The sequence below is a fragment of the Triticum urartu genome, chromosome 3 (assembly GCF_003073215.2).
Source record: "Triticum urartu cultivar G1812 chromosome 3, Tu2.1, whole genome shotgun sequence".
Lineage (NCBI taxonomy): Eukaryota > Viridiplantae > Streptophyta > Magnoliopsida > Poales > Poaceae > Triticum > Triticum urartu.
Genome location: NC_053024.1, coordinates 222,501,837 through 222,519,755, shown reverse-complemented (window position 1 = coordinate 222,519,755; position 17,919 = coordinate 222,501,837).

Below are 17,919 nucleotides of genomic sequence, written 5' to 3'. Positions count from 1 at the left end.
CTCTGGCGCACACGCACAGCACAGAGGAGCAGTGACCGGGTGCACCCGGTTGCGCGCCAACCATCGCTGGTGGCAGATCCACGTCAGCCGCCGCTTTTTGCGAGCCGATGCAGCTGCAGCTGCAGCGGCAGCTCGTCGCTTTTGCGCAAATGCAGTGTGCCCCACTTGGACAAAGCGCTTCCTCGTTTTTTATCAAAAATCAATTCTATTTTACTCCTGGTGGTGTTCTACCCTTTCCAGAAGGTTCTGTGTTGCACCCTCTTGGTTCGGGTTATAATAAAATTCACTAGTGACATTTGATCGAAGAAAGTGACAACGCAATCAGTGAAAAATAATCGTGTTCGAAGCCTAAAACGATAGGCGATCGAACGAATACCCGTGCAAGCACAAGCTAGGCATATAACAAAACCACGTTTTTTTTTCAGGGAACAAGATTGCCCTAGCACTCAACGAAAGAATATGATTACAGCCGCGTATCGCGTTATTAAGAAAAAGACTCCGTTTCTGGCCTCGCTTAAGTGTAGCGGTGCTTGTGTTGAGCGTGCGGGTGGGCACCCTCACTGCCACATGAGAGCATGAGCATCGTTAATACTTTCTCTGTTCTTATTTACTCTGCATATTTACAATAGCAAGAAGTCAAATTTTATAAAATTTAACCAAATTTATAGAAGAAATATAGACATTTACAATAGCAAATCTATATGATGTGAAAGTATATTTAATAGTGAATCTAGTGGTATTGATTTGTTATTGTATATGTTATTATTTCTGTCTATAAACTTTGTCAAAGTTTACAAAGTTTGACTTTAAGCAAAGCTAAAATGCGAAGTAAATAAAAACAGGGAGTAATATAGCCAGCGGTTAGCTATATAGATGTGCCTTGTCAGTAAGAGTTAGCATTATTAATTACTCATACAATAGAGTTGGCTACAAGTTCACAACCTTTTCTCACTTTAGCTTTATCTTTTTCTTCTCATTAAATGCTTTACCAAGGAGCACGCGTAGAGGCTGGCTCTTGTATAAGAGCCCATTTCTTTACTTTTTCATTGTCTCTATCTTTCACATAGGCAAAAATGTCATGTAAGCGGGCTTATATCCCACTATTATAAGAGCATCTCCAGCCGCGCCCACAAAAGGCCCACCAAGGCTATTTTTTGCGCTGGCGCCGAAAAATCGGCCCAGTCGCGTCCCCAGGATCTCGATTATCGCCGGTTTGGGGCGAAATAATAGCCGGCGTACCCGAGCCGAACCCAAGCCCCCAGGGGGCGCCTGGGAGCATCGGAAGAAGCAAAAAGGCGCACGGGTCCGCTCTGTCGGCGAGACAAAGAACTTTTCCCGCCGATCACCCCGCTTTCCCCCCTCCGTTTCCCTCCATCTCCCCCTTCCCCCGCCTTCTCCCGCCATTCTCCTCCTTCTCCCCTCCCTCCGGCCGCCATGCCGCCGAAGAAGTACGACGCCCCTCGCGCCGCCACCGATGCCAGCGCTGCCCAGCCGAAGCAGAGAAAGCAGAGGGCGCTGCTGTCCAAGCCCCCAGGCATGTCAAACGCCGACTGGAAGGTAGAGGTTCAGCGCTGGGAGGCTGTCACCACCGACCGACGGACCAGGCTCAACGCCAAGAAGACTCGAGATAGGGCGGCCCTGGCGGCAGCGGTTGCCTTGGCCGAGCAGGCGGATCGCACGGCGGAACAGGCCGAGGTGTCTCGTGCGGGGATGATGAATCCGCCCGACGGCCACGGCCCGCACGCCTAGAGCCAGCAGGGCGTCGGGTCGCCGGCTGGATTCCCGGTGTCTCCCTGGGGCTGTGCGCCCTCGCCTGGCGACGCGCACAGTGGGTTCAACCCCAACGTCACCTTTCCACATGGCCAGCCCCGCCCAGCGCATGCCCTCGCCCGCATTCGCCGGCGTCCAGTACCCCCGTACACCTACTCCCCACCGGCTTACTGATGTAGGGTGGCACCCTAGATGGCCAAGCTTTCACGAAAGGAGCGGATCCCGCGAAGAACACGAGGGGAAACACGAAGGGAAACACGAGGGGAAACACGAGAGAATCACTCAAACCAACAAAAACGATCACACATATGCTAGATCCAAGTACACATAGAGATCACACGGTCCAAATCCAACAAGGGACGATACATAGGGTAACCGGTTCTTCTCCGAAAGGAGGTCTTGAGGTCTTCCCGTTAGGGGTCTTGAATCCAAGTGGATCTTCTCCGAAGAGGTGTCGGTCCCTCGCGACGGAGTAGATCCAGATGGATGAGCGAAGCTCTATCTCACATATGAGCTAACACAACGCTGACCCTAGAAAGAGGGAGGAGGAGGAGTATATATAGTCTAAGTGGGCGAAGGGGTACACAGGCCTCGGGCCCTTACACTGTGCACAGACAGGGGAGGCCGGATGTCCGGGCGTCGGGCCAGATGTCCGGGCTTTCACGAGGGGCCGGATGTCTGGGCTGGGGTGGCTGGATGTTCGGGCTGGAGAGGTTGGCCTTGACGCATTCGAGACTGGGGGCACCGAATTTCCGGGCTTGGTCCAGATTTCTAGGCTCGAGCCGGATGTCCGGGACCTGTAGGTGCTTGGCGGATGGGCGGCTGCTCTGGGCGATGCTCCAGGGGCCGGATGTCCGGGGTCATGGCCGGATGTCCGGGGCCTGGAAGCCGTTCTTGACTCCTTCCATTGGTTCTCTTCATCCGTGAACTTGGGGACTTGTCCGCCTTGATGTGCATCTTCGGGAGGTTCCTCTTGGTACCTGATCATGCACAACATTCTGGACTTAGGTAGTAGCCATGTCTCGAGAGGATCATATGTGATATCACTATGAAAGGAAGTCACCTCGGTCTCGAGAGCTCTAGCTCTAGCTCGTGTCATATGTCCTCTTGGCACTTCGTGAGACGATGGTAGGTCCATGGGGATGACCGTAGGATGCTCCGCATCATCTCCCTTCCCTTGGGAAAGATTCGACCTCGGATCAAAATCTTCATCACCATGGTAGGGAGAGATATCTTTGACATTGAAGATGTCGCTCACGGAGTACTTGTCTCGTGGAATGTCGATCTTGTAGGCGTTGTTGTTGTAGCGTTCAAGCACCTTGAAGGGTCAATCCGCTCATGGTAGAAGTTTGGACTTGCGTTCATGGGGGAAGCGGTCCTTGCGGAGGTGTAGCCACACAAGATCTCCAATGTTGAATACCATAGGGTGCTTGTTGAGGTTGAGCTTGGTCGTGGGTCGTTGTACTTGGCGCTCAATGGTGTGCCTTGTATCTTCATGCATCTTCTTGAGATAGTTGATTCGGGCACTCGCGTCCATGTTTGTGCGCTCTTGTAGTGGTCGGGGGAGAATGTCCAATGGGGACAACGGGTTGAAACCGTAGACGACCTCGAAGGGGGACTTGCCGGTAGTCGAATGTTTTGCTCGGTTGTAGGCGTACTCGGTGATGGGTAGACACTCCTCCCACTCCTTGATGTTCTTCTTGATCAACACACGAAGTAGAGTGGAGAGTGTGCGGTTGGTCACCTCCGTTTGGCCGTCGGTTTGTGGATGGTATGCCTTGGAGAAAAATAGCTTGATTCCGATCTTGGCGCATAAGGTTTTCCAAAAGTAGCTTAGGAACTTGACGTCGCACTCCGAGACTATCGTCTTTGGTACTCCATGGAGGCACAATATTTCCCTACAAAAAAGATTGGCAACATGTGAAGCATCGTCTGTCTTGTTGCAAGGAATGAAATGAGCCATCTTAGAGAATCGGTCCACAACAACAAATACGGAATCCTTTCCATTTCTAGTTCTAGGCAAACCAAGCACAAAATACATGCTAATATCTTCCCATGGTTGATACGGAATTGGAAGAGGCATATAGAGACCATGGGATTGAGCTTCAGACTTAGCTTTGCGACATGTAGAGCATCGATTGGTGAAGCGGTTGACGTCGCGGAACATCTTGGGCCAAAAATAGTTCTTGGAGAGCGTAGCAAATGTCTTGTCGCGTCCAAAGTATCCCATTAGTCCTCCTCCATGAGATTCTTGCAAAAGTAACAAATGAAGAGAAGACTCGGGGATGCAAAGTTTGTTAGCTCTCATAAGATAATCATCTTTGATGTAATAGCGTTCCCAAGATGTATGCGTCAAACATTTGGCATAAGGGATAGCAAAAGTAGGATCATGCGCATACAAGTATTTTATGTGCTCAAAACCAATGACATTCAATTCAAGGTTGGTGACAAGCATGCATATGTGGGAAAGAGCGTCCGCCACAACATTTTCCTTACCATTAATGTACTTGATGACATAAGGAAAAGATTCAATGAATTCACTCCATTTAGCATGACGCTTGTTCAACTTAGTTTGACCCTTAAGGTATTTAAGTGTTTCATGGTCGGTATGGATGGCAAATTCATGAGGACGAAGATAATGTTCCCATTCATGCAAAACTCGCACTAAAGCATATAACTCTTTATCATAGATGGGGTAATTGAGTTGCGCTCCGAAAAGTTTCTCACTAAAGTAAGCTATGGGGCGCTTCTCTTGCATTAACATACCTCTTATGCCATTACCACTAGCATCGCAATGAATCTCAAAGGGTTTGTCAAAGTTTGGTAAAGCATGTTGGGGAACGCAGTATTTCAAAAATTTACCTACGATCACGTATGATCTATCTAGGAGATGCATAGCAACGAGACGGGAGAGTGTGTCCACGTACCCTCGTAGACCGAAAGCGTAAGCGTTTAGTAACGCGGTTGATGTAGTCGAACGTCTTCACGATCCAACCGATCCAACCGATCTAAGCACTACGACGATATGACCGAGGTGTGTAACTGTGGAGGGGGGCACCGCACACGGCTAAGACAAATCTTGGAGTGCCTTTGGGTTGCCACCTGCCCACGTATATAAAGGAGGGAGGGAGAGAGGCCGGCCCTCCTAGGGGCGCGCCAAGTGTAGGGAGTCCTTCTAGGACTCCCAAGTCCTAGTAGGATTCCCTTTCCTTTTCATAGTAGGAAAGAAGGAAAGGAGGGAGAGCGAGAAGGAAAGGGGGGTCGTGCCCCCATCCCTTGTCCAATTCGGTTTGAGCAAGGGGGAGGCGCGCGCCACCTCGTGGCCCTTCTTCCCTCTCTCCACTAAATCCCAATAAGGCCCATTAACTTCCCCCGGCGAATTCCCGTAACTCCCCGGTACTCTGAAGAATACCCGAATCACTCGGAACCATTCCGATGTCCGAATATAGCCTTCCAATATATCGATCTTTACCTCTCGAACATTTAGAGACTCCTCGTCATGTCCGTGATCTCATCCAGGACTCCGAACAAACTTATGTTCATCAAATCACATAACTCATAATACAAATCATCGTCGAATGTTAAGCATGCGGACCCTACGGGTTCGAGAACTATGTAGACATGACGGAGACACATCTCCGGTCAATAACCAATAGCGGAACCTGGATGCTCATATTGGCTCCTATCTATTCTACGAAGATCTTCGGCCAAACCGCATAACAACATATGTTATTCCCTTTGTCATCGGTATGTTACTTGCCCGAGATTTTGATCGTCGGTATCTTCATACCTAGTTCAATCTCATTACCGGCAGGTCTCTTTGCTCGTTCCATAATGCATCATCCCGTAACTAACTTATTAGTCACATTGCTTGCAAGGCTTATAGTGATGTGCATTACCGAGAGGGTCCATAGACACATCTCTGATATACGGAGTGACAAATCCTAATCTTGATCTATGCCAACCCAACAAACACCATCGGAGACACCTGTAGAGCATCTTTATAATCACCCAGTTACATTGTGATATTTGATAGCACACAAAGTGTTCCTCCGGTATTCGGGAGTTGCATAATCTCATAGTTAGAGGAATATGTATAAGTCATGAAGAAAGCAATAGCAATAAAACTAAACGATCATTATGCTAAGCTAACGGATGGGTCTTGTCAATCACATCATTCTCCTAATGATGTGATCCCGTTCATCAAATGACAACACATGTCTATGGTTAGGAAACTTAACCATGTTTGATTAACAAGCTAGTCAAGTAGATGCATACTAGGAACACTCTGTTTTGTCTATGTATTCACACATGTACTAAGTTTCCGGTTAATACAATTCTAGCATGAATAATAAACATTTATCATAATATAAGGAAATACAAATAACAACTTTATTATTGCCTCTAGGGCATATTTCCTTCAGTATCCCACTTGCAATAGAGTCAATAATCTAGTTCACATTGTCATGTGATTTAACACCAATAGTTCACATCTTTATGTGGTTAGTTCACATCTCCATGTGACTAACACCCAAAGGGTTTACTAGAGTCAATAATCTAGTTCACATCGCTATGTGATTAACATCCAAAGAGTACTAAGGTGTGATCATGTTTTGCTTGTGAGATAAGTTTAGTCAACGGGTCTGCCACATTCACAGCCGTATGTATTTTGCAAATTTTCTATGTCTACAATGCTCTGCATGGAGCTACTCTAGCTAATCGCTCCCACTTTCAGTATGTATCCAGATTGAGACTTAGAGTCATCCAGATCAGTGTCAAAGCTTGCATCAGACGTAACCCTTTACGATGAAGTTTTTGTCACCTCCATAACCGAGAAACATGTCCTTATTCCACTAAGGATAATTTTGACCGATGTCTAGTGATCCACTCCTGGATCACTATTGTACCCTCTTGCCAAACTCATGGTGAGGTGCACAATAGGTCTGGTACACAACATAGCATACTTTATAGAACCTATGACTGAGGCATAGGGAATGACTTTTCATTCTCTTTCTATTTTCTGCCGTGGTCGGGTTTTGAGTCTTTACTCAACTTCACACCTTACAACTCAGGCAAGAACTCCTTCTTTGACTGATCTATTTTGAACTCCTTCAAAATCTTATCAAGGTATGTACTCATCGAAAGTCTTATCAAGCGCCTTGATCTATCTTTATAGATCTTGATGCCCAATATGTAAGTAGCTTCACTGAGGTCTTTCATTGAAAAATTCTTATTCAAGTATCCTTTTATGCTATTCAGAAATTCTGTATTATTTCCAATCAACAATATGTCATCCACATATAATATCAGAAATGCTACAAAGCTCCCACTCACTTTCTTGTAAATACAGGCTTCTCCAAAAGTCTGTATAAAACCATATGCTTTGATCATACTATCAAAGCGTACATTCCAACTCCGAGATGCTTGCACCAGTCCATAGATGGATCGCTGGAGCTTGCACACTTTGTTAGCACCTTTAGGATTGACAAAAAACTTCTTGTTGCATCATATACAACTCTTCTTTAATAAATCCATTAAGGAATGTAGTTTTGACATCCATTTGCCAGATTTCATAAAATGTGGCAATTGCTAACATGATTCGGACAGACTTAAGCATCGCTATGAGTGAGAAAATCTTATCATAGTCAACACCTTGAACTTGTCGAAAACTTTTTGCGACAATTCAAGCTTTGTAGATAGTAACACTACTATTAGCGTCCGTCTTCCTCTTGAAGATCCATTTATTCTCAATGGCTCGCCGATCCTCGAGCAAGTCAATCAAAGTCCACACTTTGTTCTCATACATGGATCCCATCTCAGAATTCATGGCCTCAAGCCATTTCGTGGAATCTGGCTTCATCATCGCTTCCTCATACTTCGTAAGTTCGTCATGGTCTAGTAACATGACTTCCAGAACAGGATTACCATACCACTCTGGTGTGGTTTGTACTCTGGTTGACCTACGAGGTTCGGTAGTAACTTGATCTGAAGTTTCATGATCATCATCATCATTATATTCCTTACTAATTGGTGTAGGCATCACTGGAACTGATTTCTATGATGAACCACTTTCCAATTTGGGAGAAGGTACAACTACCTCATCAAGTTCTACTTTCCTCCCACTCACTTCTTTCGAGAGAAACTCCTTCTCTAGAAAGGATCCATTCTTAGCAACAAAGATCTTGCCTTCGGATCTGTGATAGAAGGTGTATCCAACAGTTTCTTTTGGGTATCCTATGAAGACACACTTCTCCGATTTGGGTTCGAGCTTATCAGGCTGAAGCTTTTTCATATAAGCATCGCAACCACAAACTTTAAGAAACGACAACTTAGGTTTCTTGCTAAACCATAGTTCATACGGTGTCGTCTCAACGGATTAGACGGTGCCCTGTTTAACGTGAATGCAACTATCTCTAATGCATAAACCCAAAATGATAGTGGTAAATCGGTAAGAGACATCATAGATCGCACCATATCTAATAAAGTACGGTTATGATGTTCGGACGCACAATTACTCCTTGGTGTTCCAGGTGGCATGAGTTGTGAAACTATTTCACATTGTTTTTAAATGAAGGCCAAACTCATAACTCAAATGTTTGCCTCCGCGATCAGATCGTAGAAACTTTATTTTCTTGTTACAATGATCCTTAACTTCACTCTGAATTTCTTTGAACTTTTCAAATGTTTCAGACTTGTGTTTCATTAAGTAGATATACCCATATCTGCTTAAATCATCCGTGAAGGTTAGAAAATAACGATACCCGCCGCGAGCCTCAACACTCATCGGACCGCATACATCAGTATGTATTATTTCCAATAAGTTAGTGGCTCGCTCCATTGTTCCGGAGAACGGAGTTTTAGTCATCTTGCCCATGATGCATGGTTCGCAAGGATCAATTGATTCCGAAAGCCCATCAACATGGAGTTTCTTCATGCGCTTTAAACCAATATGATTTAAATAGCAGCGCCACAAATAAGTTGCACTATCGTTATTAACTTTGCATCTTTTGGCATCAATATTATGTGTATCACTGTGATCGAGATTCAATAAACCATTTACATTGGATGTTAGACCATAGAAGGTTTTATTCATGTAAGCAGAACAACAATTATTCTCCGACTTAAATGAATAACTGTATCGCAATAAACATGATCCAATCATATTTATGCTCAACGCAAACACCAAATAACATTTATTTAGTTCCAATACTAACCCCGAAGGTAGAGGGAGTATGTGATGGTGATCTTATCAACCTTGGAATCATTTCAAACACACATCGTCACCTCGCCCTCAACTAGTCTTTGTTCATTTTGTAACTCCTGTTTTGAGCTACTAATCATAGCAACTGAACCGGTATCAGTTACCCAGGGGCTATTATGAACACTAGTAAAGTACACATCAATAACATGTATATCATATATACTTTTGTTCACTTTGCCATCCTTCTTATCCGCCAAGTATTTGGGGCAGTTCCGCTTCCAGCGACCATTTCCTTTGCAGTAGAAGCACTCAGTTTCAGGCTTGGGTCTAGCTTTGGGCTTCTTCATGGGAGTGGCAACTTGCTTGCCATTCTTCTTGAAGTTCCCTTTCTTTCCCTTGCCCTTTTACTTGAAACTAGTGGTCTTGTCAACCATCAACACTTGATGCTTTTCTTGATTTCTACCTTCACCGATTTCAGCATCGTGAAGAGCTCGGGGAATCATTTACGTCATCCCTTGCATATTATAGTTCATCACGAAGTTCCAGTAACTTGGTGATAGTGACTAGAGAACTCTGTCAATCACTATCTTATCTAGAAGATTAACTCCCACTTGATTCAAGTGATTGTAGTACTCAGACATTCTGAGCACATGGTCACTTGTTGAGCTATTCTCCTCCATCTTGTAGGCAAAATACTTGTCAGAGGTCTCATACCTCTCGACTCGGGCATGAGTCTGAAATACCAATTTCAGCTCTTGGAACATCTTATATGCTCCTTGGCGTTCACAACGTTTTTGAAGTCCCGGTTCTAATCTGTAAAGCATGGCGCACTAAACTATCAAGTAGTCATCATACCGAGCTTGCCAAACGTTCATAACGTCTGCATCTGCTCCTGCAATAGGCCCGTCACCTAGCGGTGCATCAAGGACATAATTCCTCTGTGCAGCAATGAGGATAATCCTCAGATCACGGACCCAGTTCGCATCATTGCTACTATCATATTTCAACTTATTTTTCTCTAGGAACATATCAAAAATAAACGGGGAGCTACATCGCAAGCTATTGATCTACAACATAGATATGCAAATACTATTAGGACTAAGTTAATGATAAATTAAAGTTCAATTAATCATATTACTTAAGAACTCTCACTTAGATAGGCATCCCTCTAGTCATCTAAATGATCGTGTGATCCATATCAACTAAACCATGTGCGATCATCACGTGAGATAGAGTAGTTTTCAATGGTGAACATCACTATGTTGATCATATCTACTATATGATTCACGTTCGACCTTTCGGTCTCAGTGTTCCGAGGCCATATCTACATATGCTAGGCTCGTCAAGTTTAACCCGAGTATTCTGCACGTGCAAAACTGGCTTGCACTTGTTGTATGTGAACATAGAGCTTATCACACCCGATCATCACGTGGTGTCTCGGCATGACGAACTGTAGCAACGGTGCATACTTAGGTAGAACACTTATATCTTGAAATTTAGTGAGGGATCATCTTATAATGCTACCGCCGTACTAAGCAAAATAAGATGCATAAAGGATAAACATCACATGCAATCAAAATAAGTGATATGATATGGCTATCATCATCTTGTGCCTTTGATCTCCATCTCCAAAGCACCGTCATGATCACCATCCTCACCGGCTTGACACCTTGATCTCCATCGTAGCGTCGTTTTTGTCTCGCCAACTATTGCTTCTACGACTATCGCTACCGCTTAGTGATAAATTAAAGCAATTACATGGCGATTGCATTTCATACAATAAAGCGATAACCATATGGCCCGTGCTAGTTGCCGATAACTGTTACAAAACATGATCATCTCATACAACAATTTATATATCATCACGTCTTGACCATATCACATCACAACAAGCCCTGCAAAAACAAGTTAGACGTCCTCTACTTTGTTGTTGCAAGTTTTATGTGGCTGCTACAGGCTTCTAGCAAGAACCATTCTTACCTATGCATCAAAACCACAACGATTTTTTGTCAAGTGTGTTGTTTTACCTTCAACAAGGACCGACAGTAGTCAAACTCAATTCAACTAAAGTTGGAGAAATAGACACCCGCCAGCCACCTGCGTGCGAAGCGCGTCGGTAGAACCAGTGTCATGAACGCGGTCATGTAATGTCGGTCCGGGCCACTTCATCCAACAATATCACCTAATCAAAGTAAGACGTTGGTGGTAAGCAGTATGACTATTATCGCTCACAACTCTTTGTGTTCTACTCATGCATATAACATATACGCATAGACCTAGCTCTGATGCCATTGCTGGGGAATGCAGTATTTCAAAAATTTACCTACGATCACGCAAGATCTATCTAGGAGATGCACAGCAATGAGACGGGAGAGTGTGTCCACGTACCCTCATAGACCTAAAGCGGAAGCATTTAGTAACGCGGTTGATGTAGTCGAACGTCTTCACGATCCAACTGATCCAAGTACCGAACGTATGGCACCTCCGTGTTCAGCACACGTTCAGCATGATGACGTCCCTCGAGCTCTTGATCCAGTTGAGGACGAGGGAGAGTTCCGTTAGCACGACAGCGTGGCGATGGTGATGATGATGTTACCGGCGCAGGGCTTCGCCTAAGCACTACGACGATATGACCGAGGTGTGTAACTGTGGAGGGGGCACCGCACACGACTAAGACAAATCTTGGAGTGCCTTTGGGGTGCCCCCTGGTCACGTATATAAAGGAGGGAGGGAGAGAGGTCTGCCCTCCTAGGGGCGTGCCAAGTGTAGGGAGTCCTACTAGGACTCCCAAGTCCTAGTAGGATCCCCTTTCCTTTTTGGAGTAGGAAAGAAGGAAAGGAGGGAGAGGGAGAAGGAAAGGGGGGGGGCACGCCCCCACCCCTTGTACAATTCGGTTTGGGCAAGGGGGAGGCGCGCGCCACCTCATGGCCCTTCTTCCCTCTCTCTACTAAAGCCCAATAAGGCCCATTAACTTCCCCCGGCGAATTCTCGTAACTCTCCGGTACTCCGAAAAATACCCGAATCACTCGGAACCATTCTAATGTCCGAATATAGCCTTCCAATATATTGATCTTTACCTCTCGACCATTTCGAGACTCTTTGTCATGTCCGTGATCTCATCCGAAACTCCGAACAAACTTCAGTTCATCAAATCACATAACTCATAATACAAATCGTCATCAAACGTTAAGCGTGCGGACCCTACGGGTTCGAGAACTATGTAGACATGACGGAGACACATCTCCGGTCAATAACCAATAGCAAAACCTGGATGCTCATATTGGCTCCTACATATTCTATGAAGATCTTTATCGGTCAAACCGCATAACAACATACGTTATTCCCTTTGTCATTGGTATGTTACTTGCCCGAGATTTCGATCGTTGGTATCTTCATACCTAGTTCAATCTCGTTACCAGCAAGTCTCTTTACTCGTTTCGTAATGCATCATCCCATAACTAACTCATTAGTCACATTGCTTGCAAGGCTTATAGCGATGTGCATTACTGAGAGGGCCCAGAGATACCTCTCCGATACGGAGTGACAAATCCTAATCTTGATCTACGCCAACCCAACAAACACCATCGGAGACACCTGTAGAGCATCTTTACAATCACCCATTTACGTTAAGATGTTTGATAGCACACAAAGTGTTCCTCCGGTATTCGGGAGTTGCATACTCTCATAGTCAGAGGAATATGTATAAGTCATGAAGAAAGCAATAGCAATAAAACTAAACGATCATTATGCTAAGCTAACGGATGGGTCTTGTCCATGTCATCATTCTCCTAATGATGTGATCTCGTTCATCAACTAACAACACATGTCTATGGTCAGGAAACTTAACCATGTTTGATTGACGAGCTAGTCAAGTAGAGGCATACTAGGGACACTCTGTTTTGTCTATGTATTCACACATGCACTAAGTTTCCGGTTAATACAATTCTAGCATGAATAATAAACATTTATCATGATATAAGGAAATATAAATAACAACTTTATTATTGCCTCTAGGGCATCTTTCCTTCAAAGCAAGCATGAGAGCATGAGTAAGCAAATTCTTAAGCTCATTGAATGCGTTATCTTGGGATGGTCCCCAAACAAATGGCACATTTTTCTTGCTCAAAGCATGCAAAGGTGAAGAAATGGTGCTAAAATCCTTCACAAATATATGGTAGAAACCGGCTAAACCAAGGAAGCTACACACTTGTTGCAAGTTGGTTGGTTGGGGCCAAGTTTTAATAGCATTGATCTTAGATTCATCTACATGAACACCCTTAGAAGATACAACGAAACCCAAGAAAACAAGCTGATCAACACCGAAAAGGCATGTATCCATATTAGCATAAAGGTGCTCTTTTCTAAGAGTTTGTAGCACGGTTCGAAGGTGGGTGACATGGTCTTTTAGAGATTTTCTAAAGACAAGAATATCGTCAAAGTAGACCACAACAAATACACCAATATAAGGTCGAAAAACAAAATGCGTGAGTTGCATGAAAGTACCGGGTGCTTCGAATAAACCCATTGGCATAACAAGCCATTCATATAAACCAAACTTGGTCTTAAATGCGGTTTTCCATTCATCACCTTCTTAAATGCGTATTTGATAGTAGCCACTTTTAAGATCAATTTTAGAGAAAATGGTGGCTCCGCTAAGCTCATCAAGCATATCATCTAGGCGTGGAATAGGGTAACGATAACACACGGTAATAGCATTTATAGGACGGCAACCGAAACACATGCGATATGTACCATATTTCGTGGGAACAAGGATTACCGGGACGACACAAGGGCTCAAACTTTCTCGTACATGGCCGTTGTTGATGAGTTGTTGTACTTGCCGTTGGATCTCCTTAGTTTCCTCGGGGTTGATGTGTTGGAAATATGCCCTAGAGGCAATAATAAATTGGTTATTATTATATTTCCTTGTTCATGATAATCGTTTATTATCCATGCTATAATTGTATTGATAGGAAACTCAGATACATGTGTGGATACATAGACAACACCATGTCCCTAGTAAGCCTCTAGTTGACTAGCTCGTTGATCATAGATGGTTACGGTTTCCTAACCATGGACATTGGATGTCGTTGATAACGGGATCACATCATTAGGAGAATGATGTGATGGACAAGACCCAATCCTAAGCCTAGCACAAAGATCGTGTAGTTCGTATGCTAAAGCTTTTCTAATGTCAAGTATCATTTCCTTAGACCATGAGATTGTGCAACTCCCGGATACCGTAGGAATGCTTTGGGTGTATCAAACGTCACAACGTAACTGGGTGGCTATAAAGGTGCATTATAGGTATCTCTGAAAGTGTCTGTTGGGTTGGCACGAATCGAGACTGGGATTTGTCACTCCGTGTAAACGGAGAGGTATCTCTGGGCCCACTCGGTAGGACATCATCATATGCGCAATGTGACCAAAGAGTTGATCACGGGATGATGTGTTACGGAACGAGTAAAGAGACTTGCCGGTAACGAGATTGAACAAGGTATAGGGATACCGATGATCGAATCTCGGGCAAGTAACATACCGCTAGACAAAGGGAATTGTATACGGGATTGATTAAGTCCTTGACATCGTGGTTCATCCGATGAGATCATCGTGGAACATGTGGGAGCCAACATGGGTATCCAGATCCCGCTGTTGGTTATTGACCGGAGAACGTCTCGGTCATGTCTGCATGTCTCCCGAACCCGTAGGGTCTACACACTTAAGGTTCGGTGACGCTAGGGTTATGAAGATATGTGTATGCAGTAACCCGAATGTTGTTCGGAGTCCCGGATGAGATCCCGGACGTCACGAGGAGTTCCGGAATGGTCCGGAAGTAAAGAATTATATATAGGAAGTGCTGTTTCGGCCATCGGGACAAGTTTCGGGGTTATCGGTATTGTACCGGGACCACCGGAAGGGTCCCGGGGGCCCACCGGGTGGGTCCACCTGTCCCGGGGGGGGCACATGGGCTGTAAGGGGTGCGCCTTGGCCTATATGGGCCAAGGGCACCAGCCCCTATAGGCCCATGCGCCTAGGGTTTCCATATGGGAGGAGTCCCACTAGTGGAAGGCACCTCTAGGTGCCTTGGGGGGGAGGGAAACCTCCCTTGGGCAGCCGCACCTAGGAGATTGGATCTCCTAGGCTGGCGCACCACCCCCCTTGGCCCTCCTATATATAGTGGGGGAGAGGAGGAACTTCATACACCAGCCCCTGGCGCCTCCCTCTCTCCCCGTTACGTCTCTCTCTCGTAGTATAGGCGAAGCCCTGCTACTGTGACGCCCTGCATCCACCACCACGCCGTCGTGTTGCTGGATCTTCATCAACCTCTCCCTCTCCTTGCGGATCCAAGGCGTGGAGACGTCCCGGGCTGTAACGTGGTTGAACGCGGAAGGTGCCGTCGTTCGCACTAGGATCATCGGTGATTTGAATCACGACGAGTACGACTCCATCAACCCCGTTCACTTGAACCGCTTCCCGCTTAGCGATCTACAAGGGTAGATGCACTCTCCTTCCCTCGTGCTAGTTCTCCATAGATAGATTTGGTGACACGTAGGAAAATTTTGAATTCTGCTACGTTCCCAACAGTGGCATCATGAGCTAGGTCTATGCGTAGATTCTATGCACGGGTAGAACACAAAGTAGTTGTGGGCATTGTTTTTGTTCAATATGCTTGCCGTTACTAGTCTTATCTTAATTCGGCGGCATCGTGGGATGAAGCGGCCCGGACCGACCTTACACGTACTCTTATGTGAGACAGGTTCCACCGACTGACATGCACTAGTTGCATAAGGTGGCTAGCGGGTGTCTGTCTCTCCTACTTTAGTCGGATCGGATTCGATGAAAAGGGTCCTTATGAAGGGTAAATAGCAATTGGCATATCACGTTGTGGTTTTGCGTAGGTAAGAAACGTTCTTGCTAGAAACCCATAGCAGCCACGTAAAACATGCAAACAACAATTAGAGAACATCTAACTTGTTTTTGCAGGGTATGCTATGTGATGTGATATGGCCAAAAGGATGTGATGAATGATATATGTAATGTATGAGATTGATCATGTTCTTGTAATAGATGATCATGGAGCCCCAAGATGGAGATCAAAGGAGCTACATGATATTGGCCATATCATGTCACTATTTGATTGCATATGATGTTTATCATGTTATGCATCTTGTTTACTTAGTACGACGGTAGTAAATAAGATGATCCCTCATAAAATTTCAAGAAGTGTTCTCCCCTAACTGCGCACCGTTGCTACAATCCGTCGCTTCGAAGCATCACGTGTTAATCGGGTGTGATAGATCCTTTCGTTCACATACAACGGGTGTAAGCAAGATTTACACATGCAAAAACACTTAGGGTTAACTTGACGAGCCTAAGCATGTGAAGACATGGCCTCGGAACACAGAGACTGAAAGGTCGAACACGAGTCGTATGGAAGATACGATCAACATGAAGATGTTCACCGACGTTGACTAGTCCGTCTCACGTGTTAATCGGACATGGCCTGGTCGACTCGGATCGTGTAATACTTAGATGACTAGAGGGATGTCTAATCTAAGTGGGAGTTCATAAGATGAACTTAATTATTCTGAACATAGTCAAAAGGATTTTGCAAATTATGTCGTAGCTCACGCTTTAGTTCTACTGTTTAGTTATGTTCCTAGAGAAAAAAAAATTAGTTGAAAGTTGATAGTAGCAATTATGTGGACTAGGTCCGTAAACTGAGGATTGTCCTCATTGCTTCATAGAAGGCTTATATCCTTAATGCACCACTCAGTGTGCTGAACCTCGAACGTTGTCTGTGGATGTTGCGAACATCTGACATACACGTTTTGATAACTACGTGATAGTTCAGTTAAACGGTTTAGAGTTGAGGCAAGGCACCAAAGACGTTTTGAAACGTCACGAAACATATGAGATGTTTTGAGGGCTGAAATTGGGATTTCAGGCTCGTGCCCACGTCAAGAGGTATAAGACCTCCGACGATTTTCTTAGCCTGCAAACTAAGGGAGAAAAGCTCAATTGTGAGCTTGTGCTCAGATTGTCTGAGTACAACAATCATTTGAATCGAGTGGGAGTTGATCTTCCAGATGAGATAGTGATGTTTCTCCGAAGTCATTACCACCAAGCTGCTAGAGCTTCGTGATGAACTATAATATATCAGGGACATATATGATGATCCTTGAGATATTCGCGATGTTTGACACCACGAAAGTAGAAATCAAGAAGGAGCATCAATTGTTGATGGTTGGTGAAACCACTAGTTTCAAGAAGGGCAAGGGCAAGAAGGGATACTTCATGAAACGGCAAATTCAGCTGCTGCTCTAGTGAAGAAACCCAAGGTTGAACCCAAACCCGAGACTAAGTGCTTCTGTAATAAGGGGAACAGCCACTGGAGCAGAATTACCCTAGATACTTGGTAGATGTAGAAGGCTGGCAAGGTCGATAGAAGTATATTGGATATACATTGTGTTGATGTGTACTTTACTAGTACTCCCTAGTAGCACCAGGGTATTAGATACCGGTTCGGTTGCTAAGTGTTAGTAACTCGAAATAAAAGCTACGGAGACTAGCTAAAGGTGAGCTGATGATATGTGTTGGAAGTGTTTCCAATGTTGATATAATCAAATATCGTACGCTCCTTCTACCATCGAGATTGGTGTTTGTGTTGAGCATAGACATGATTGGATTATGTCTATCGCAATACGGTTATTCATTTAAGGAGAATAATGGTTACTCTGTTTATTTGAATAATACCTTCAATGGTCTTACACTTGAAATGAATGGTTTATTGAATCTCGATCGTAGTGATACACATGTTCATGCCAAAAGATAGTAATGATAGTACCACCTACTTGTGGCACAGCCACGTAAGTCATATCGATATAAAACACATGAAAAAGCTCCATGTTGATGGATCTTTGGACTCACTCATTTTTGAAAAGATT